The 24,730-nt window shown below is 40.5% G+C and overlaps 1 long non-coding RNA gene across 1 annotated transcript in view; it reads left to right on the top strand.

Annotated features, from left to right (window-relative positions):
* Positions 1 to 24,730, top strand: part of LOC146766378 (uncharacterized) — a 120,363-nt gene that overhangs the window by 10,241 nt on the left and 85,392 nt on the right. The window contains exons 2-5 of the long non-coding RNA XR_014957817.1: positions 873 to 1,026; positions 2,003 to 2,087; positions 3,095 to 4,350; positions 8,481 to 23,506. This is a non-coding gene — a long non-coding RNA (uncharacterized LOC146766378). The remainder of the gene's footprint in view (positions 1 to 872; positions 1,027 to 2,002; positions 2,088 to 3,094; positions 4,351 to 8,480; positions 23,507 to 24,730) is intronic.

Genomic DNA, 24,730 nt, shown 5'->3' with positions numbered 1-24,730 from the left:
GGAGCAGAATGACCCTTCCCCTCTTTATTATTTGAGCTTTTGGTCAACAATTGTGCAGATTTATTGAATTGGAAATGCCTTGAAAAGCATTCAAATCACATTTGATTGTGACTTGTGAGGAATCTTCCAGGAATTATAGCTCAGACTTTTAAAAATTATTCTTATGTTCGACCACATCTTGTAGCAATAAATTTCACAATGTAACTGTATATTGTGTTAAAAATTACTTTAAGTATTACTTGCCTTTTTGGACTTTTAATATGCTACCTAATAATGGTATTGATGGTTTCTCAGTTTTATATATATGATAAAATGTATTACCCCACATTTATTATTTTTCCTCACCATTTCTCAGGATTTTATAAATCTCTGTAGTATTCTAATGCCTCTTTCTCACACTGTTCTAGCCAGTCCTTCTATGGTGTTTTCTTCCCTAATCTACTTATTCCCCTTCTCTGAGCTCTGTGAACAGACTGGCTGCAGTATGAGATGCCATTCTTCCATGAATTTAAATCAAGGAGAATTCCTAAATATAATATAATATAATAGTATAGATTATATATATTTTTAATTTGCATTGTACATGGATTATATTTTTTAATTTTCAGAGAACTAGCCACAGTGAGATAAAGATCTCTTTTCTGAACTCTGTTGGTTTGGTTTAGTATCCATCACTGAAAGACTCTTTTTGTTTAGCATGAACTGCTTTGGATTTAAATGACATTTATCCTCAAGCTGATCAGGATATGAAAAGTTCTTTCTGCAAGTCTTAATCTAGTTCCTGTGAAAAAAAAAAAGTGTGTTGAGTATATAATTCCAGAATAATCTCTGTGGCAACACTTATTGTTGCTGGATTATTTTCTTCCCTCCAGTTGAAATGTACGAAGTAAGCAGAGTGCTGGGAAGTCAAGTCAGAGAAAATAGAAGTTCTACCATGCCTGCCAGTGCTGTGAATGATCTACCTGTCAGCACCCAGTCTGCTCATGAAGATGAACATGGCTCTCCTGCAATGATTTACATGGCTTGGTATGTTTGGAACATTATTTGCCTCAGTGAAGATGTCATTTTTCCTGCTTTTCCTAGATTTGTGTAGACAGATGACTTCATGGCTAGAATTCTTTGTCTCTCTGCTGAATTGCTGCAATACTTTACTGTCTCTGTGGCTTATTATGGACTGCCTGCTGTGCCAACACTTATCAGCAGTGCTGTACATGCTGCACTTCACATGCACAGCTCCTGCAAAACTCTATACAAGAGGAACTGTTTGATGGATTCAGGGGGAGATGCTTTTGCTGCTGTGCTTTTCTAAATTGGGTGAGCTCTGAATGAACACAAAGGATGCTCCAGGAGGAGCAGAGGATGGAGCAGCTCTGCTGGGAGGAAAGGCTGGCACAGCTGGCATCGCTCACCTGCACAGGAGGAGCTTTGGGTCAGCTCAGTGTGGCCCATCTCTGGAAATGTCCAAGGCCAGGCTGGTTGGAGCTTGGAGCAGCCTGGGATGGTGGAAGGTGTCCCTGCCCAAGGCAGGGGCTGAATAAGTTGATTTTTAATGTCTCTTCCAACTCAAACCATTCCACCATTCTCAGAGCAAAGCCAGCATAGGTCCTTGTTCTGAAGAGTGCCTAAGTGTGCCCTTACTCTGAGCAAGTGCCTGAAACTCCCCTTGAGATATGAGATGACCAAGATCCACATATTTTGTTAGTGGGTGATCTAACAGAGTTTAATTTTGTCCCACTTGTTTCTCTTGAAATTTTCTCAATGTTTTTGGAACTTCTCACTTCAAATGATAATTCCTATGAAGAGGCATAAAATACCAGGAGTTAATTTGTGTAGCATTTTCTTTTTCCTGGAGGGAATTTTTAGTTTTGTAGCCAACCAAGTATGTTGGTACTTGTAGCTGAATGCAATAGTGAATACTAAACTTGAGCAAAGGGCTTTTACTTTAAAACCCAACACTGCCTTTGTTTCTTTGATACTAGTTTATGATTTTTTTCCCTTGAAGGCTAAGATGGATGTTTTCAACAGAAATCTGCACTGTGTGCTCCCCAAACTCTTCTTGTGAACTTTGTCAACAGCTTGGAAAACAGGTGTGCTAAGATTTAACATAGAGTTTTTGATGATTTTGATAGGGCCTGCCAGTAACTCCCTTTTTCTTTTTCTTTTTTTTGTAATACTGATATTACTGTTACAAGCTACCATGATAAAATAAGCAGATCTTGAATAACAGTGTTATAATTGTCAGAGTTTCTAAAACATAAGCTCGTACTTCTAAAAGATTTCCATATAGTCTGAGAACTTTGCTTTGCTTGCACATTTCTCCATCCAAAGCATTTTTAAAGAAGTGAGTATTGTCACTGTGGTCAACTAAAACGTGCCCTTTGTCCATTTTTACATCACTTTTACATCAGAGTTGTATAGGTTCTTAAAACGTAACTGATGCTTACATGCCATATTTGAATGAGGCCACAGTAAAATTCCAGAACACTCCTGGTTCCTTTACAAATACAGATGGTTATTTGCCATGCTACACCTTTGCAATTTTCAAACAAAATGGGTAATATTTATTTAATATAAAAGTTATGCATCATGTCTATCCTTTTGTTACCAACATTACCATGTATTTTTCTTTAATTTCTCATTTCTCTTGTCTAGTGCTGCTTGCAAGTGCAACCCATTCAACAGATTCCTCCCTGTAATTCAATTCCCTGGGTGGAATATGCATCAGGAGAATGAAGACATTTGCAGCTTACTCACCTTCAGCAGTGGACACTGTGTGTGTCCCAGAGGAAAATGGGCACAAAAGATGAAATAATTGGCAGTTGTCAGCTGCATGTCTCTGTTCCTGAGCCAAGGCCCCCTGAGAAGGAGGGTTTGTCATTTGCTGTGCTCCTTGTGAGGGTCGATGGCACCTGGTGAAAGGGACAGGGGGCAGTTGCCTCACCAGGATGGAGCTTTGACACTCAGGTGCCAGCAAAACAGGGGGAAAAACCAATTCTAACAAACTTCAATAGGCTCCTGATGGACTGACACAGGTTTCTGTGGGAAAACTCCATACTCACCAAGTGGCTCAGACAATTGTTTGTTCTGTTTGCAGGTGAAATTCTGCCTCTCCTCAGCCCTTGAAGGAGTTTAGTCACCACAAAGCCTGGAGAAAGGGAAGTAAATGAAGTCTTGCAGTGACTAATTCAGAGAGGTTTTTCATCACTTGTGCTGGGGATTAGCCAGTCTTCTGGTACCATTCTTGACCTTTCAGTCTGATCCAATTTGCAGTGAAGATGTTGGAATAATCTAGGGGCATTTTTGAATGAGAGAGCCATAATCATAGAATTACAACATTATAGAACCTTTCAGGTAAAAAAAGACCTTTAAGATTGAGTCCAACAATTAAGCCAGCACTGCTAGACCTCTATCAAATCATGTCCCTGAGTGCCACATCTAGATGGCTTGTAAATACCCCCAGGGATAGGAAACCAATGTTTAAAAAAGTATTAGTGAAATAGGCTTTATTTTTTTTATACAGCATTAGGCTTGTAATCTGCTAGTGGCAGATTGTTAGAAATGCAGTAGTAATCATTGCACAGGATATTTGACAAAGGGAAGAAAGTATTTTTTTATAAAGTGCATTCTTATTTAAATTTTTTTATCAAGAAATGTGTTTTTATTAACAGATTACTGTTTGTTTATATCCTCTCTCAAATGCAGTACATCTGTATTTTGTGTTTATCATAGTATACATGCAGCACAAGAAACGTTAAAGCAATACTCATTCATGCACATGTGATTTTATTAGAGAGAACTTAATTAATCCTGGGTTCTGTTAGTTCTTTTTTTCCAAAATATATTTGGTTTGATTAAAATTATTTATTTTAGAAGGCCTCTCTCTATCACATGCTCTTGTCCTCATGTGCAGTGTGCTTTTCCAAGCAGATTGCTCAGGGTCTGTGCATTGGGCAGCTTGTGTGGCTGCTGGAATGTTTCAGAGGGGTAGGGAATGGTCTCCCAATGCATAGAAAAACTCTCTGGGCACCCTTAAGCCATACAGGCTTTGAAATGTCCATGATATTTGCTAAAGCACTTTGTGGTTTGCCCTTCCTCCAAGTTGAAACGCTTCCCCCTGCCAGGCCCTGCCTCTTTCCTGCACCTCTTTGCACTTTAGGAGAGTCTCAAATTTAGATGTTCCCTGAAGGTCCCTGAACAGGCTAAAGTCTCCTTTGCTGAAGTTCAGAGCTCTAATTCAGCTGGGTTTTTTTCTGCTTGCTTCTTTCAGGATCTTAAGCTCCATTGTGTGATCTTTGCAGCCAAGGATGCCATGGACCTCCCCATCCTCAAACAATTTTTCCTGTTGATGAGGTAGGAGGTCCAACAGTGGTTGTTCAACCTGCAGAACCACGTTACAGCCTGGTTAACCTGCTGATCACAGCTTCGAGTCTTCCATCAGAAGGTTTTCCATCACTTTTAAACTTCAGAGTACATGAAGACCAATGGGGTGGGGGAGAGAAAAAACCCAAAACATTGCATGTTTTTTCAGACTATTTGTTAATGCTTCTGGTCTTGGATTATCTTTTACATCTTCCACATTTCTCTTTGTTTTGTCACTTGGCTGTAAATAACACAATAATACACTTTCCTGGCCCTTAGGAAAGCAATGCTCTCCCACTTGTCTTTTAAAATGGACTTATCATTGAGAGGAGCATTTCTGGCAGCCCCTTGAAGAGCTTTAAATTGAAACATCCTTTTAGTGTGGAGTGGTAATCAAAATGCTTGTGTGCTGTATGGGAGAGGAGAAGTAAACGTTTTTCAGTTTTATGGCACAGAGTTTTTCCCATTGTTGTAAGAGTTTCTCCATTAAAGAAGCCACCTTAAATTGCCACAGAGGTCCCAAAGAAATTCTAAAAAGCCTTTGCTTTTGGAGAGCAGCTTGGATCAGTTGTAACTGTAATTGTACCCTGTTGTCACAGGTTCTATGTGTGGCTTTGCTCTGGGTGTTCTCCTTCATCCACAAAGTGCATTTGATTTGAAGCATTTTCTCCTTGGTCTTAGTGTGAAATATATCGTGTGATTTCCTCTTATCATCTCTAACAATCCTGCATTGTTGAGTGTCAGGTTTTCTTCTCAATAAATATCCCCTTTTTGTATGATTTTAAGAACTGTAGCCCTGATGCTATATGCATTGCAGCAGTGTGCCCTGTGTGCAGTGTGTAGCTTGGCAGCAAACTATAAATTGTAGTAAGTGCTGCCATTACAATATTGAGTGTTTTCCCACAAGGAGGAAGCTGCTTTTTGTATTCCTTTGGTAAGAGTTTTCAGGAATTTATGAGGATATGACCTAGCGATGGAGGAGAACATGAAAATGAGATTTTTTTGGAATTTATTCATCGGGTTGTTGTAGTAGCAATAGGTTTTACATTTTGTGACTTTTTCACTTGTTCCATTTTTCATATTATCTGATTGGAAGCATTTCATGTAAGTGGTTTCCATTTCTATGAGCTCATAATGAAACTTCATTTTCTCTTAAATTTCTCATCTGGCTCTAGATGAATACAGATGGGTTGCCAAGCACCCAACACTTCTTAGGTCATGTATTTGGAGCCACTTGCCATGTGATTTCATAATCTACGGCTTCTAGACTAGATCCCTAGGCAGGCCAACTTGCTTGGCATCTGCTCTCCAGATTTCCTGACTGTGGGGGATCCCTAATGAGCTGTGATGGGAGTTGTGGCAGGTGCAGACTGAAATTAAGTTCCACAGTCAGAATAAAAATCTCCTGTGTTAGTCAATGGTGAATAGCTGTGGAAATGACAGATATTTTATCCATATCTGTCTAGAACTGCCAAATTTGCTTGGGTGTCCTGCTCTAATTTTTAGCAAGTAGTTTGGTACCTTGAATTGGATATTTAATTCCAGAAATGTCATATGTGGCAATAAGTACAAGGTCCCAAGGTTTGGCTCATTGTCCTGATTCAGTGTTATTTTTTTAGAAAATAAAAATTTCTGAGAAATTGAAATTTTATTCCTGAACTTGCTCTCAGCACGTATGTGTTCCACCAAATATATAAAAAATAAAAGTGACACTCAACTGTACATACCTCTAAAAGCTGAGAAATACCTGGCACTTGGCCCCTTCTTGCAGGTACATTATGACATTATGATTACATGTTTTTCCTCACCAAGAATGGACTGACTACAAAAGCTGAGCTTTCTTACTCAGCTGCTTGTTGTTTCTGCCTCACAGCTCTTTTCTCTTCCAAAATACTAACTAACCCTGGTTTGTTTGGGATTGTTTTTTTCTTTTTTTTTTTTTTTTGCTTATCATCAACCTCCTCTTCTTTAACAAGTCAATTTTTTTGGCACATTCTTTGCACCTTCAGACTGCTCCTTTTCCTTCTTTCTTTAGCTTGTGATTCAGTGGTGTCAGAATGCCAGCAGAGTGCAAGGAGACAAAAGATCTCAGCTTTTTATGCCAACACCTGATTTTGTCTTGTAACAGCAATTATCATTAAACCCTTCTCCACTACCAAAGAGCAGGATGTGCTCAGTGAGCCCAGGGCATTGGGACATGAATTTAATATCCACTTTTCTCCAGAGACACAAAGCTTGTAAAGTTTTGTCAGCAAAATCCAACAGTTTGAGCTGTGAGAGGCTTCAGTGCAGTTACTGAGAGCAGATTCTTTCTCTTGTTATTCTTTGAGTGCCTGCTTACATGTGTGGGAAGTGTGGAAATGCTAGCAGGCTTCAAAACAAAAAAGTCTGGGAACTGTTTTACATGTGCAAAATTCCTCTCTCCCACTGCCAGTCTCAGAAATGGCTGAGCAGGAGGAGAGTATCAAAAATGAGAAAGAAAGCTCAACCAGAGAGAGAGACCCAGTGTAGGAAATGCCAACAGAGCTGGCTAAAGTTTGAGCCAGAAAAAACAGGATGTTGAAGAAAGAGCAGCCATGGAGTTTTAGTGTTCAGTGCTGCCTGGAGTTACCCAGTATCAGCAATAAATAGTCCTTGGTTTTATTTTGCATGTTTAAGTAGTAGTGAGAATAAAGCTCTCTGCTAGAAATTCCCATTCCTTAATTTGCTTCAGGTTTTGGAACCCAGCAATGGGACAAGTGAAATGGAATTGCTCGTCTCTTTCCTTTCATCAAAAGTTGTTTTTATTGCCAGGGTTCAGAGGAGGCTTAAGAGCTATATCACCTGATAATCAATTTATTTTACTGCTTCGTTTATTTTGCTCCTTTATGGTAATTTTGTCTATTGCATAATTTCCTATTTTTAAACCAGCATGTGAATCTGCTGTAATGATACATAGATTCATTTTGAAATAGATCCAAACTTACTTATTTGTCAGATATTATTATAATGTGTCTTAACAAGTCTAATAAACTGTGCTGAGGTGGTGTCACTTAAAAGTATTCCCAGAGATGTCTGCATTGATGTGAAACTGTTCCCTGACTATTCTGATTTGATCAGAGCTATGCAGCCAACTTCACATCAGGCTCTTCCTGGCTTGATCATGCAGATTTCCATTAATTTTTCAAGTCTTTCTCTAAAATCTGCTTTATTATTTATTTAGCTGTTTCTTTGCTACAAAGAAATCCAGTGGAAAAGGAATATCTAAGCTGCTTAACCATGTGGCTGGGTCAGGTTTTTCACTGCTGAAGTTCTGCTTTGGTTTTTGGCCGCAAGGCCTCATGCCAACCCACGGAGGTGAATCCACAGCTAACCCATGCATGAAGCTGGGCCTGTATATGACAAACATCTCAATAATCATTCATATGGACAACTTTGAAGTTCCCTATTCTTTTCTCAGACCTGAAATTTGAGAGGAAAAACCATTTATTAATAGCTGCTGCTTGGAGGTGTGTTTATGGCTATAAGGCTTTCAAATTAGCTCTTCAGGAAGATGATGACAGTTATTTCTTTTTATGAGCTGTTCATCAGAATCAAAACTCTACATCAGAAATTGTACAGGACATTGCTTGGACCCAGGAGCGGGATCAGCTTTTGACTACTGGCCCCCTCATTGCTGCAGAAAGTACTCAGGACACTGTCAATGATGCCTCAGGTTTAGCTTTTATATTTTTCAGATTCTGTGCTGCTTTAGTGTTTACTTCTGAGCTCCATATGAGGGGATGGAGAGCTCTCTTCACAGAGCAGGCAGACAAAACAATTCCTTCTCCAGCTGGGGACCAAAGACAAATGATCCAAATCTCAGACCCAAGAGCACAAACAATGGTGGGCTGAAGAGAGAAAGACAAGAAGGGTGGGACTTGATAAGCCAAAGCTGGAATTGGACAATTCACTCCAAGGTGCAGATGGGCCAGAACTGATCAAAGTGAGAGACCTTGTGAGCGGTCGTCCATTCTGGGACCGTTCTGGGTCCATCTTGGGTGTGGGCCTGGCTGGGCTCTTGTGCTGCCCAAGGTGGATCCATTGAGGCATTTTAAGAAATCCCTACATTATTTTTTAACTCTGTCTACTCTCTGTTCCAGGTCAGCCTTCACAAGGAATCATTAGCAGGAGTGATATCCACAGTGTGGAAGAGTTATCAGCCTTTCCTGCCAAAGCCTACATCCAAATTCTGCTCTCCTCATTCCTGTGCTGTTCTTACTCTGATGTGAAAGGAGAGAAGAGAGCCTGGAGTGGGACAGACAACAAATTCCTTGGCTGGAGGACTGCAGCACATCACAGACCTCTGTGGGTGTGAGTAGACCTGAGGCTGGTGGGGCAGGCCTGACCATTAATGAGATGCTTCCAGAATGACCCATGAGGCAGCAGAAATGAGAGACCAGAAATGGCAAGAGAAGGTGAGAGTTGGAAGACAGGGTTTTTAAAGCTCTGACAATACTTTTGTTTAGTTCTCCTATTGCACAGGAAGTTCACCTGAGGAAGAAAGAAACAATCTCTCCTGAATGACACACCAGCAGCTATCTCTGATATTTTCAAATGCAGTCAACTATTTCTGCAACAGATTTCTCCTGACCTGAGGTCTTCTTGTACATTTGTGTTTTACAGTTGTGAACCACAATATTTCTGTTTTATTTCAATCTAATAGAGGAATTAGAAGTTCTAAACGGTAGTCTCTGTGTTTATGGCTTTATATTTTTCTTATGTCCCTCAGTGAAGAAATTATCATAGATTTTACTTGTTTTCCTATATTTGAACTACTGTTATGGGGTATATACACATTGCATCTTGAGGCATGCAATGTTTCTAGTGCATTTCACAAAATGTTAGAGATTTTAGCAAATTTATGTCATCCTGACAGTCTTTGAAGGAATTATAATTTCAGATTTGCTCATCTACTGCAGCTAGGAACCTCAGACTATTGCCAGATGGGCAATATATTCACAAATCTTAGAGCTCTGATGCTTTGCTTGGTAATATTTGAATATTTAAATCAAAAGAGAAAAGTGATAAGAAGTATTCATGGATATTATTTGGCATACTTTTTATACACAGATTGCAAAGTGGAGAACCTGGTTGGGGAGATGTAGGAATATCTTGAAGTAGGTTCTGAAATAATAGGATGGCACCATTGTAAACAAGAAATGCTGGAAATCTTTGGGCAGACACAGATTCCAGACAAACGCCCACCCAGCTTCTTGCTCACCCCCTGCTCCTCAGCTGGATGGGAGGAGAAACTGGAATAAGAAAGTTTTGGGGTGAAGAAAGAGAGGAGAATTCTTTACCAGTCACTGTCACAGGCAAGAGATACTCAGCTTCGGCAAAAATATTTTTAATTCCCAATCAAAGGAATGTAAAGGGGAAGCAGAGGGGCAGGAATTGACCTCTGCTCTGGGCCAGGGACAGCACCCAGGGAACAGCTGGAGATCAGGGAAGGTTCTGTGTCCCCAGAGGTGCTGGCACTGCCCAGGGAATGGGCACAGCCCCGAGGCTGCCACAGCTCCAGGAGCATTTGGACACCAGGGATGGACAGGGGGATTGCTGGGGGTCTGTGCAGGGACAGGGGCTGCACTGGGTGATCCTGATGGGTCCCTTCCAACTCAGCATCTTCTGTGATTCTATGATTCTAAAATAGATTTGCATTGTAGGGAGCAAAAAGAAAATTGGTAGACACATTTGGAGAGCTCCTTGTATTGAACTGGCCTGGGAGCTTTCTGGTGAGATTGAGTAGACAAATTGTGTGATGGTGTGATGCTGTAATTATCCAAAGACACTGCACCAGACCACCTGGAGAAGGAGAAGGCTGCAGTGCTGGATTTATAGAAGACAATCAGATCTGAGCAAGTGAGTTATTTTACCTTCCTGTATCTTGTATTTCTGCCATGTGCCTGATGCAAGTTTATCTTCTGCTTACTCTGTCCAGAGTTTGATGTGCAGTTAATTCTCTGGACTATCAGCCAGGATATTTTTGCAGTGTGCATGTATTTCCCAGAAGTGCTGGTATATAAGGATCTGGGAATAAGCCATTAAGATTTTGTGAGAGCTTTGTTCTTTCCTACAGGGTGTTGTAAATAACTTGCAATAATTTGGACTTAAGCAAAAAGGAATTAAGAAGTTGACTGCTGTTAATGAATACTAATGATTGCTGGAAACATGATCAATGTGAGGCACATATTATTAGTGAAGGTGCCCTTCTTAAACTTCATTAATCACCAAGGTACCTAGGAAGCAACAAATAATTCCTTGCTATTTGGCAACAGCTAAAGGAAGAGCCAGTTTGTAATTGGTGTTAAATTCTGCATTCTGTCTCATGCTGATGTAAAGCAAGATTGCTGTAGGTTTGTGCTGGCATAAGCAAAAGATGTTTTACGCCAATTGGTGCAAAGGTGTCTGAATAAATGACCAGTCCTGGTGGAGTCAGCCAGGTAAAGGGTGAGTTTGTGGTCTACCCAGGATTTCAAAACAAGTCTGGAAGGGCCCCCCTCTGGGCAGAGTGAGGCTGTGAATAGTCAATGGGATTGTAATGTCTTCTGGAATCCCATATACCCTACAAAGACCCATCCTTCTTCTTTCCTCTAATTAAACACTCTCATCATAACAAAAAAAAAAAAAAAATCTAACTACATTTTTAATAAAAAACTAAACATGTTTAGCTTACCATATGGAGGCCTGGCTTTTATCTTTGTCCATGTTATTTTTCAGATTGCAAATGATTAAGCTTTCCTTACTGTACATCAGGTATTCCTTCCTTAGCTCTACTCATTTTTGACTAAGCAGAGATTGTGCCAGGAAAATCACTTTTCCTATTGAACTATTTCTAATGTGTATTTTCAACCTGTTACTTGATTTCTTTGTCAGTCATTAATGGTATAAATGATAAGGAATGGATTTATAGTGGAGACATCAGTTGTCTTAAACTTATTGCTGTCCAGCAATATTTGCATGTAGTTAAGCTAAGAATATTTTCTTTCTTTCTAAGAATCTCTGCAGAAAAGATTTGCAGTGTTCAATTAGTTCAGAATTTAATTCACAAGGAATTTTTTGACATCCATATTTGAAGGAACTCTTCTAGCCCAGTCAAATTGATTTTTGACTTGCAGTTAGCCCAGGCTTGATTTTAATTTCTTGATTTACATTCTTACGTTCTGTTTCATCTCAAGAAAATACTTTTTCACCTCCTTGTCCTCCTTACTGAGGTGAAGTTTCCTATCCAGCTCTTTCACTTAAGTAACAAGCAGGCCAACTGTGTCAGGAACTTCAGCACCATGTGCTGTCATTTTATTCTGCAGTAATTAGTTCCTTCAGCAATTCACTCAGAACTGCTCTTCCTAGGAAGTTCCATTAGATTCCATTGATAACCTGCTGTGGAGAGTTCTTTGAAGAACTTTACCTTTCCCAAGTGTGATTTGTCTTTTTTTCTGGGCATTTTTGTGTTCATTTATACTCCCGTGGTAAAATATCTTGTAGGAATACAAAGTTTCTCAATTTGGAAACTTAAATGCTGCAAAAGAATTAGCTTTTTGCTATTCAGTAGGGATGAAATTGGAGCTGTTTTGATAATTTTCCACAACTTCCCAAGTAAATTAGATTTGGTGCTAAAAAAAATGAAAGTGAGAATAGGCAAAGCAAAGAGAGAGCCTTCTTCTGGAGAGCCTCACAGCAGAAATTCTCTGGGAATATTCATCTTTGTCACTTGATATAAAGACCAAAGTAGATTAGTGACATCTCCTCTGCACCATCACCAGTGCTTGCAGAAAAAAAAAAAAATAATTTTTGGGCACAGAATGAGGTGTTCATTGTATGGCAGTGGCAGAAATACTTTTACCTTTATTCTGTGTATTAGACCTATGGTAAATTTAGCATCTTTTTTTCTGGGGCACTTCTGTTTTCCAGCCATACAGAGAGTGCAGCTACTGCTCAGGGTTAACCTTCAGATCCCAGCCCTAAGGATCATGGCTTTCTTTTAGATCATCACTCAGTGAAATTTCAAGGGAAGCTGTTTTTAGCATTGAAGTAACACACTTGCTTTCTTCTCATGTTTGCTTCTGTCTTTGTCTCTACAAGAAGCAGGTCCTGGGAGAAAACTTCCCTGTGAAAACTTGAATGTTCATTCCCTGGTTGAGGCACAGAGAATTGCAGCCCTGCTGGTGGCTGAGCCTGGCGTTTCAGGTGAGAGGAAATGTTTGTGTCTGGCCTTGGTGCCTGTGCCTGAGGAAGGAGATTTGTTCTGCCAGGGCAGCTGGGAGTGTGTCTGTGCAGCTGCTCTTCACTCAAATTTAGAATATCTGAAGTGGGTTAGGCTGAACTCAGGGGGTTTTAGGTGTGGCAGTACCTGATGATGGAGGAGTTCTTGTCTCATTCCCTTCATTAAACCTCAGAAGTTTTCAGGCCTTTTGTTTTCCTTCATTTTTATGAATTTAAATGAGGGAAAGAAAACATTTGTACTCCGTGTTATTCTTAATGAACAGTTATAGAAAGTAGCTCAGTTACTCCTTTTGAGTGAACAGCACAATTCTGGAGTAATAGTTCTGTGTTTGCTCACAGAGGATGATGCAGCTGAGTAAGAACCCATGGTTACTCTCACACAGAGATGAGAAATCCTGTTATTAATCTGAGTGTAAAAGATAGAGGCTGACTGGTTCACAGCAGTTTGCTGTGGACAAAATTCTCAGCACATTGTGGTCACAAATTGTCACTCAGATGTTTCAATGATAAATATTTAATTACCCTGTAATCATTCTGTAATTTGTTTTTACCCTTTATATTGCACAGTGATTATTTTATAATTAAATATTAATTTAATAATGTGATTATGTTTGTGTTGTAGCACAGAATTAACATTGAGTTAATTATGAAATTTTTCAGATGAAGCAGTTTGAAATAGTAACCTCTCCCTTTTCCCAGAAGAAATGAAGCAAGAATTGTATTCAGAACATATTCCAGAGTAGTAAAATGAGATAATCTCATGCATGAATTATGACAGACCTATGGGGACTAAGGTAGTTTATTGGCATTTAAAAACGTGTATAGGAACAATGCTGGTTTTAACACAGTTAATACTTCAGCAAGGCCTGTTGATTCTTGTACTCGTGGTTGTTTTTAGGAGAAATTAGCATTCAGATTCTATTACCTGTGTAAGATGCTGATCTTCATGTGCAAATACATCACAACTACACTGGTAACATTTTGTAATGGAATTATGGAGCTAAAAAATGCCCAGCCCCATGCTGGCAGGTAATGTTCATAGGGTACTGAATAGATCAGGTATTTTGGTTTCTAAATGAGCCATATCAGTGTCTAATAAATTCTGAAAAAGGAAAACATTGATGACTAGGTCAATATTTAGAAAGGCCAAACTTGCTTAATTCTTAGAAATTAATTCTGGGGCAATTTTAGGAATACTAAAATGCTGTGGAAGGGTTTTACCTAGATCACAGTAGGGTTTACCTCTATTTATACTGTGCTTTTTGGATAGTTTTTAAACCAAAAGAAAGAAAGTAGTTACCTTTAAGAAATAAAGTGTTTTCTATACTGCTCTTGATGTGGAATTATGAATTATGTGGGATTTTTTGCAATCAGAAGAAATATCTTCATTGTGAAGGTGGGTTTACTATAGAAAAGATTGCTTCATAGCAATATGAAACAGTGTGTTAGGAGAGAGTACAATTCTAAAAACATCATTCTATCCTATTTTTTTAATTATTATTTTTTTTTATTATATCTCTCCTTGCCAAATGGCCTTGTCTGCTTGGGCTGAGCTTTGTGTTACTGAAGGTGCTGCCTAAAGTCACTTAACACAGGCTCCCAGGCTGTTTAGGGAATTATTTTAAAAAAGAGGCTATTTCAAAACAAATGCAACTTTCTCTCGCAGAAACAAGAGTTGTTTCTGCTCTTTGTTTATCCCAGCACATTTCTGACATCCTTTGCACTCATTCATCACAGGACTGAATTCAGCCACATAACCTTGGCATTCTCAGTGCATTAACAGGAGTGGTTTATATTGTACTATCTGAAACAGGGGACAGTGTTTCATAACCTGTTTTGCTCCCTCTGCATTGCTGTTGTTCCTTATCAATCTGCTGCAGTTGCAGAGTGCAAGTCACAGTATTGGAAGCTATTTATAGTGAGCTTTGGGAAAGGTCAAGTACCTTAGGCTGTTTAGATGTTTTCATTAGCAGTATTATTTCCTGGTTTCTACTGTTTGAAGATATGCCAAATCATTATCTTTTTTAAGAACAATATTTTGTTAAGAGGACTGTTTTTTGATCATAGCTTGATAAATTCTTTGTCACAGAAAAAACAGGTGATAAAACTAATTATTGTTTCTTTTTACATCTTTTATCTGATTTTGGATGCATTATAAATATAGCCAGCATTATTCATAATTCATCATTGGGTTTGGAACTAGACACTTTAGGTATCAAATAAAGGTGTTCAGATAATGAAGAAACCTGGAAAGCTGATATAAAAACCTTAAAGAATAAGAAGAACCTAATGTTACCCATTAGATAGCACAAAAATATCTAAATATTCCTCTTCAGCAAAAGCCAGAACTGTCTGTTTATCACATTCAAAGTTGCATGGTCACTTGTGTCCATCTGGAGTCTGGTGCTTTGCTGACCACTCATTGAGCTGAGTCAACCCCAGGAAAAATAACCCCAGCCCCCATTTCCTCCTCCAGAAAAATCATCATTCTGGGTTAATACACTGACCCTCAGCAAGGGATCTGCCAAACTGCAACCCAACCACATGGAAACTGTGGCCAGGAGAGAGGTTGAACGTGAAAAAGAGTTTTGTTGGATAGAAGAGGAAGCAGATGAACTCCACAGCAGGATGTGAAGTGTTTTAGGTGCCTGTACTTGGTCCTGGAAAATATGAGGCAAATATGCTGGGCCAGGAGGAGAGACAATCCCCTTCTATAGTTTAGTGACAACGTTAATGTAGAAGACAAATGTTGCTGAGGTAGAAACCAAACAAAGGCACCCTTACTCTAACTTAGGTCTGGTCTCACCAGAATATCATGTCTGTAATATCTGAAATATTACTGGTGAAAATGTGCTTGCTTGAAGGGAGTAGATGAGACTTCTGAGTGTTGCTCTTGCAGATTGAAGAACATAAATTTCCTTTAAATCTTAATTCTGGTGCACACATCCAACTTGGAATCTGCTTGGTCTCTTGTCTACCGAGATGAGATTTAGAAAGGCACATTTGGTGTTTCCAATTAAGGTTTCTCACATTTGAAAATGCAGAGTGTGTTCCCAGTAGGATTTAAGGAAGTGGTGGTATGGATCTTGGGAGGATGAGGCACTGAATTATACAAAATTACAGACAAACCACTTAGAACTGGTTGAAATAGCAGGAAATACTGACTGCAAGTGCATGGTTGTTGGGGCTGTCACCACACTCATGAGCTCTCAGGACTCTGGGAAATTGTCTTTCCAACAGTTCTTCACTGGATTTAATTTTGCATGTTCTCTTATAGAGAAAGAAGAAATGGGGTAGATTCTCAGTAGAAGGAATAGAGTCCCCTACTACCTTTTGAGTAATTTTCCAAAGGCCTTAGTGAAGCAGCAGCTTTCACCTGGAAAGTGTGGGTGTCAGCTTCTTTTGCAGCTGGTGGAAAGCTCCTTCTCCTCAGAAGCAAACAGAGTTCTGTCCTGTCTGTGCAAGTTGACCAGGTGGTTTTGATTCACTGCTGTTCCAAAGAGTACAGAGAAGTCACACACAAAAACAACCAACCAATCTGAATTTTGTCTGGGCTTCCCACAGGTTTTACACAGTTTTTCCAGTTGCAAGATTCCAGTCTGGAATCTTGAAGCAGTGACTTGCAGCTGTCTTAAAAACATTTCCAAAAGAAGGAAATGGAAAGCGAGTTGCTGTGGTTTAACGTGCAGTTGAAAACTTGCATATGTATTTCATGGAGTCTCTGGATATCCTGGCTGTGAGCAAGAACAGCCTGAGTAACACAGATGTGCACTTCAGAAAAGACTCTGAGGTTCCTCCTGGCCAGATTAACTCCCAAGGTCTGATTTAATACTGAAACCATCTCCTGCCCCTTTGATGTGGGTTAAGCTCTGTTCATCATGCCTGTTTAGGAGCTGTTTATTTTTCACTTAACCTTCCCCTTTGCATTTGTTTAATTAAAAGATTTCTCGAGGAGTCACATCACCACAGTGCCACGTTCCACCGCCTTTGTCAAGATTATATAGAAGTGCTTCTCCAATAATTGTCCTGGGATTTAGGAGAATTCTGCAAACAGGTCACCTCCCTGCCTCCAAGTCTGTTTTCCATATTAAACAGATTGCCTCTCTGCTGTAATACCTTGGAAGTCTGGTTTATCACACCACTAGCAGGTACAGAACTGAAGGAAATCTCTCTCAGATAGCTGTTTACATCAATTGCTAGTGTTAATTTATGATCACTATATTAAATCCATTTAGTTTTGTGAAAGGACTGTAAATTAATTCTGTGATTTGGGAACACACTGAAGTTATTACTGCACAGCACCTTATTAAAACATTTGAGCACTTCTTGCCTGTACAAATACACTGTGATGCTCTGATAGTCTCAGTGGTTTTTAACTGTGCTACTGCAGCACTGTAATAAATTCCTTTAAGAGAAAATTTGGGTGATGATTAAATATATTTTTGTTTAATGATATGCTATATTTGATTGCACATATATATTGAACCTCTTTTAGGTGTAATTCATAGCCCTTAAGAGAATCCTTTCTTGAAATTTAGATGCTGAATTCAATATGTTTTGCCATTGCTATTCAGACACAGTGTCTATAGACAATTTGTTAGTGTAAAAAGTATCTTTTTTTCACCAGGCCGTATTGCAGGGGGCAGCAAGAAAAATACCAAATTCAGCACTGCTTTTCTTCCAAAATTCCTTCTTTGAATCCATTCTGTGAGATAAAAAAATAGCCTGTGAAAACTTTAAAGATAAATTTATTAAAAAGCCTCTAGGTATTATATTCTAAAAGGCATCAGTTTTTGTGTTGAAGTGTCATCACTGGTGTAAAACACAGGACCTTAATGAAGTGGGAGCAGATATCTTGCACAGCAGAGATGTGAAAAGGTAAATTTAACACCTAACAGGTGTTAAGAGCCATAAATCACGAAAGAATCAGCAGTAATTTAATCCTTTGTCAATCAAAGTATTCACCATTGAGAAAACATCTCGCTGAGAATGCTATGTTTAATGGAAATGCTTGTTAGGTGGAGAGGCAAAGTGTAATTTTACCAGAATAACACTGAGCATGGTGCATTTTGAAACAGTTTGTAGACCCTCAGATATAAAACAGAGGTATTTTATTGCTGGTGGTCTTGTTTTGTTGCTATTTAAGAATTCTGTTTAAATAACACAATAGCAAATAGACAAAGCATTTCCCCATTCAGTACCTACATAATATTTAGTGGAGTTCCACATTGTCCTTGCTGCACAATGGATGAATAATTCAAAGGATTCTCAGGAAAGTACTTTAAAATTGTAAGAATAGTAAAATCATTAAAATCCAGGTGAAAAGACCAGTAAAACATTTACCAATTCTTTGCCTTGGGTTTATTACAGCTTGTTTTTCACAGGGATGAGCTCAGTGGAAATGAGCAGAGGTTGGGGGCGGTGGGAGAGGAGAGGGATGGGGATTGCAGCCCTCATCCAGCTGGGCTGTGCTGGTTCCCACTCAGCAGCAGGCACAGGTGATGCCTTCAGTTTTAGCTTCCATATTTTTCAGATTCCGGGCTGCTTTAGTGTGTAGTTTTGAGTTTTATATTAGGGGATGGAGAGCTCTCTTCACAGAGCAGGGAGACAAAACAATTCCTTCTCTAGCTGGGGATCAAGGACAAATGATCCAAATCTCAGGCCCAAGAGCATAAACAATGGTGGGCTGAAGAGAGAAAAAGGGAGCTGGGGTTGTCTAGCCTGGAGATAGGAGACTCAGGGGTGACCTTATCACTCCCTACAACTCCCTGAAAGGTGGTTGTGCTCAACTGGGGCTGGGCTCTTTCTCCAGGCAGCACTGACAGAACCAGAGGACACAGTCTCAAGCTGCACCAAGGGAAATACAGGTTGGGTATTAGGAAAAGTTTTTTTACAGAAAGGGTGATAAAGTTCTGAAATGGCTGCCCAGGGAGGTGGTGGAGTCACCATCCCTGACTGTGTTTAAAAACAGACTGGATGTGGCACTGGGTGCCAGGGTTTAGTTGAGGTGTTGGGGCTGGGTTGGACTCGATGATCTTGAAGGTCTATTCCAGCCCAGTCATTCTGTGAAATCTGTGAAACAAGAAGGGTGGGACTTGATAAGCCAAAGCTGGAATTGGACAATTCACTCCAAGGTGCAGATGGGCCAGAACTGATCAAAGTGAGAGACCTTGTGAGTGGTCGTCCATTCTGGGACCGTTCTGGGTCCATCTTGGGTGTGGGCCTGGCTGGGCTCTTGTGCTGCCCAAGGTGGATCCATTGAGGCCTTTTAGCAAATCCCTGCTTTATTCTGTAACTCTGTCCAGCCTCTGTTCTAGGCCAGGCTTCACAAGGCATCACAGGCACAGGCAGCTGTGCCAGGCTGCAGCTCCCTGCGCTTCTGGAAGCAATGCTCTCCTGCCAGTGATGTCCTGCACCCCTGCTCGCCCCTGCAGGGCCAGTTGTGCTCCCCAGCCACACAGCTGCCCTTTGGAAAGCTCCCTGCCCCGTTCCAGGCAGCAAGCTGGGTTTGGAGAGACTCCTCCAGAAACTGGCTAGAGCCACCCTGCTCATTTGAGGGAGGATGGCATCCAGAGACAGAGCTGTGAGAAGAGGAACAGGCACAGGGAACTTGGCAGCAGCTTTTGTCTGGCACATCTGGGCTGGAAGGGAGCTGTGTCCTCAGCTGTTCCCCAGCACAGGCTCTGTTGTGGCTGCCAGCCCTCACTGTCTCCTGCAGCATCACAGCCTGGCTCCTGGGCTGTAGCAACCCCCTGGGCCCACCTCAGGCCCCAGGAACCCTCCTGCTGGATTGATGTTTGTGTGGAATATGGATCCGATCTCCAGAACAAGCTCTGAACTGTCTTTTTCATCCCTAGATATAATTAACATGGTTCAGCAGGTTAATTCCCATGCTTAAGCACATTTATGTTGAGGATTAGGATAAAGCAGATGCAGGCACGTAGTTTTGCCATAATTGACTGCAGTGAGGTGAAGTATATTTATGACTTCAGTGATCATGAGCGTAGAGAAAGTAGAAATTAAACTTCAGAAACCTCCAAGCAAAGTCAAGTCTTCTGTTTTGATAAGGACAATTGCTTGTTTGTAGTGACTTAAATTCTCAGCATTCCAAAAGGAAGCAAAACAACAACAAAAAAGTACAAATTAGGTAATTTTTTAAAACTGAGGAACCAAGTGTTTAAATTAGCCAGGATGATTTTCCAGAACATCGTATGCGGGTACAAATCTAAGTTTCTGGAAGTTACTTCTTGGTATTCCAGAAAAGAGGGCAAATAAGAATTATATACTGTTTATATATGTTTTCTAAACTTTGAAAAAGTGAGTTACGTTTTTGGGTCATAATTTTGCCAGGGAAGATCTATTTATTATCCAAGTGTGATGTCACTCAGCAGATACCCTGCTGGCTTCATTTGTGCTAAGCAGTTCTGGAAAAGCAGAGACAACTCTTTTCCTTTCCATCTGCCACTCAGTTAAATCCCTATTACGTTGGGTTTATATAAATTGCTGGTAAATTCTTTGTCATTACTTCAGATGGTAACTGTTCAGATTTCAAGATCCCTTTCCCCAAATTAACAGTGAGAGCTCATGCTGTTTTCAATTATTACAATTCATTCTATTTGCTTTGTAAAGAATGATTTTCTGCATTCCAGTGAGGCACCAAAAATAAGTTTTCCATCGAATCACTGGAATACCAGTAGTGTTTTCCTGGTGGTGCCTGTAGTGTGGGTACCTTTGGGCTCAGCAGTTCTCTCTTTGAAAGCCAACCCCTACTGAGCTCAGAGGGAGGAAGGTCTGAGCCTCAGTGAAACACAGAACAGCCTCCTCAGAAGAGGCTCAGAATTATCCCTGTGATTCCAGCATGGGCTAAACGAGTGGATTTTAGTACATCTGGCATCACACAGTGAAGATAGTCACAAGAGTGACTGGTAAGGGCCCTGGTGGCTCTTTTTGATTGCAGGATTTCATTGCCTGAGCTGCTCACTTTGCATCCATTGATTTGGGGAATAGGTGCCCTGTAGTTGCAGAATCTCAGGGGAAGGAGGTTGGAGAACTTGCTTGTGGTATTTAATAGCCTAATTTATGCAACAGATTTTGAGTTGTTGACATAGGAGTGTGGGGTTAGGCTTTCATTCCATTTATTTTGTTTGGGATTTGTTTGGCTGTAAAGGCTGCTTTGGCCCACTTGTGTTGCTTACATGGAATTGAAATAGTAGTCAGAGTGGTGGGCAACAGTACAGCACCCACAGTCAGGAAATAGAAATGGGTCTAGAGCTGCCCTGACTATTTCTGTGTGCGTGGGAAGGGTGTGCAAGCCTAGGACAGGCTGCCTCGTGGTCAGTCGCTCGCCCTCAGCGTGGTTCAAACCATCCACATGCAGGCTGTCAAGGGTGACACATTTATCCAACGCCTGGTGACAGATCCAGCACAGTCCTGAGCTGGCAGACGCACTGTTTGGACCAAATGTTCCAACACCAACGCGTTAGGCAAGGAGCCAGCAACTGTTTGTCATGCAAATATAAATAACTGATACCACAGCAGTGGTTTCTTGCTGCAGAAAATCTGCTTTCTGCTACAAGCAGAGTTCACTGGTTCTGTTTGAACCGTAGAGGTTGAAGGAATATGTATATATATATATTTAAAATTGCAAGTTAAAGTGTCAGAGAGCAATTGTTAATGTGGTTAAAAACTCTGTGGTGTTTAAAAAGTTATGTTGTGTATCCTTGGAGTCAGCTGGGACCGTTCTGTGTGTGCTTGAACAGTGTGGCAGGGTTGGAACCCCTCTCAGGGCCAGTGTGCAGGTTCCAAGGCAGCTTTAATCCTCTTACCTGTCAGACCTGTGATCACACAGGCAGGGAGAAGGCTGATCCCTGGAAATGAGCCCTGGAGTCTGGCTGAGGCCCTTTCCCACCTTATTTCACAGGTGGCCAGGAGATGGTCCAGGAGGGCAGAGCTGCTCCTGTCTGCATCGCCTGTGTGCCCATGTGTGGGACAGGCACCACCTCCCCTGTCCTGGGTTAAAGAGAGCTGTGGCATTCCCAGGATGCTGTGCTCAGACACAATCAGGAATGCATTTTTCCAGGGAACCTGCATTTCCAAGGTCTCCTCTTACAGCAGGCTGGATGTTTAGAGCCAGGCTACAAGGGAGAGGGAAGTTGTAAACTCAGCTAGCAACAGGTCTAGTTGCAATAACAGATTACTTCCAGTGTGATACAGGATATTAAGGAGAGAATGAGCAACACCTTTCTGGTACAATCATTTAAAAAGGTATTTTTAATCCTCTCTGATTAAGACAGCTCTTCTGTATTTGCTTTCCTTCTTTATAATAGTGGAAGACCTGATGATCTGAGGGCCTAGGCTGTATCTTTATCTGGTTTGGAACACTGTTAGCAACTTCTTGAATCAAGCAAAAACATTTTTGTGTAATATCTCTGCTTATGATAAGACTTAATAAAGTTACTGCCTCCCACTTTAAATCAGCTCTTCTATTCCTAATTCATTTGCGCTCCTGTCCTAATCAATAGAGGCATGGCTGCAGTGAAACTCAGCAGCTGTTAAAAACCAAGCCTGCTACAAAAAAGGCTCAGAACAAAACTGGAAATGCAAAACAAGTTCTTTCTGGGAAGGAAATTGTCGTGACTGCCTGAAATTGAATTTGGATCGGTGATCTCTAAGAGGACCTTTATTCATCAGAAAGAGTTCATTTCTTGACTTTCATAGCAGCATCAAGAAGCAGATGAATTTCTCTCTCAGAATCTCTTCAGAATGCAAAGGGTGAAGCCACAGATTCAAGCCCTGCTTCTTAAATAACTTGTGTGCCTTTGCAGTGGTGTGGCATAGCCAGAGTTACTGTTACTCTGTGGTGCATTTGGAGATGAGGGATTGGGGATCTGTTCTCTCACTTTCCTGAAATATTTTTCCCAGTCTTGTTTTTTGTTTGTTTCTAAAATACACATGCTTCAGTGTCTTGGTAAGTGTTTGATAATGAAAGCCCTGCCTCTGCTATCACAGAGCAGTCCCTTATCCTCCTCTTTTGCTGTAAACAAGGATAAATGGTTATGCTCCCTTAAAGCTGAAGTCTTGTGTCAGTCACACCATATAAACGTGCTCTCTTTTTCTCTTGCATTAGTGTCAGGGAAGAAAATGACAGCACTGCTGATTTCCTTCATCCTTTTACTTGTTTCAAATCTTGGAGTCATGATACACAAGCAAACCCAGGACTATTTTATCCAGCCCAAAGCTGATGTGCAAAATGTAATTATCTTGGACAGGGACTTTTCTCTGTAACCTGCCTACTCAACACGTCAGCCCTTTGTTCTCTGGCAGTGTTAAAGCTGGTGTCTTATTTCACTTTATCTCTGCTATTGCTCTACATCTTTCACTCCACCTCCAGTGTTTGTTTCTGCAATGCATGGCTCAGAAATGTAAAATGTGTCCCATCATAAGCAAAAGCACCAAAAACGTATAGCAGTGAATAAACAAATTGTTATTTGGCATCCTTCTCAAAAGTTATTATCTCCCTGTCTTGGGTGTTCATTAAGACAGATGCATAAAACATCTGTACTGGTCATCATTCACTGCCAGGATCCCGGCCACTGCAGCACAGCTGAACAGCCCATTGCACTAATCGAGGAGAGAGTTAGCAGCAATCATCCTGACAATAATGGTTTCATGGCCATCCCTCACTGGGAGGGAGGAGCTGCCAATGTGCTCTGTGCATGTCCTAAATAACATCACCCAGGATTTCACAGCTACAGCCCAGAAGGCATTCCGAAACATTAGTCCTGTTTTAAAGCTAATTATTGCATGGCAATCTAGCTCAATATTCAGTGCCATTATTGATGCAAAGACTAAAAGTTTAATTGCAGGACAGCTCTGAAAATTGGAGTCCTGCTGGGTTCCTCTCCAGGTACGTATTTTATTGTTGTATGCTGGATATTTGCTGTGTTTACAAAATATGTAGATATTTATCAAAAAGATCTCATGGTGCTTTGTGCAGCAGGGATTGCAGGCATACAAGCAATATTTAACCCAATGAGTAAAATCATTTTCCCTCCCTTTTATGGTCTGTCACTGTCACATTTTTAAAAGTGTGAATCTCTTTTGAATCTCCCCGCTAAATTTGCAAAATGAGAACTTTAACAATAATTAATATTTAGCTGTGAAACTTGGTGCTGCAATGGAATTCAGATATGTATTTTATGATGGAGACACTTCAACAAATGTATTTAAAAATGTGATTGCTGGTCATGAAATCAAAAGCTGAATATTTTCTTATTCATAGGCAGATTTTCTGTGGAGGGCAGGTGCAGAAGGAGTGTTGCCAGTATTCTTTGGAAATAAAACTGGTTTTCCACAAATATACTTAATTTAAATTATGTTTTAAAATTTTTGTCACACTTTTTAAGTGATTGTTCTCTAAAGTCTCATACTGAAGGAAGAGTTTGTGTTTTAGAAAGCTACAAGAACAATATCTGAAATTCACAGAAAAAAATACTTTGGCCTTGAATAATGTCCCTAAAATGCAGTGGAATTTTCTCGTGAAAAGCTTTATCACAAACAAATGACTCACAAGTTTTAGTTCATGTATTTGGATATCCTAAAATTAAAAAGTTCATTATGCATTACTGGATATGTTAAAAGCAATGAATAAAATTGTTACCCTCCTACCTATACAATATTTTTTTTTCTTCCATCTTTGATGGATTCAAACTGGCAGTGAGTAGGGTTAGATGGGATGTTGGGAATGAGGAATTGTTCCCTGGCAGGGTGGGCAGCCCTGGCCCAGGTGCCCAGAGCAGCTGTGGCTGCCCCTGGATCCCTGGCAGTGCCCAAGGCCAGGTTGGACACTGGGGCTGGAGCAGCCTGGGACAGGGGAAGGGGTCCCTGCCATGGCAGGGGTGGCACTGGGTGAGATGTTGCCTCTTCACCCCTGCCTCGTGTCCATCTTCTGCTTTGCAGGTCCCTTAACACCACAGTTCACAGCTACCAGGGAGTTTGTTCTTTAGGAGGGGAGTGGGTTAAAGCAAATTCCCTTGTTTTCAATTGTTGTTTCTTATGGGATGTGTTTGGGCAAAAACAAAGGAACTGGTATAAAACAATAATCAGCATAACTGCACAGATGTGCTGCTGA

This window comes from Lonchura striata, chromosome 11 (genome assembly GCF_050655825.1).
Source record: "Lonchura striata isolate lonStrDom1 chromosome 11, ASM5065582v1, whole genome shotgun sequence".
In the NCBI taxonomy this organism is placed as follows: Eukaryota; Metazoa; Chordata; class Aves; order Passeriformes; family Estrildidae; genus Lonchura; species Lonchura striata.
This window is presented reverse-complemented; position numbering and strand designations above follow the sequence as displayed.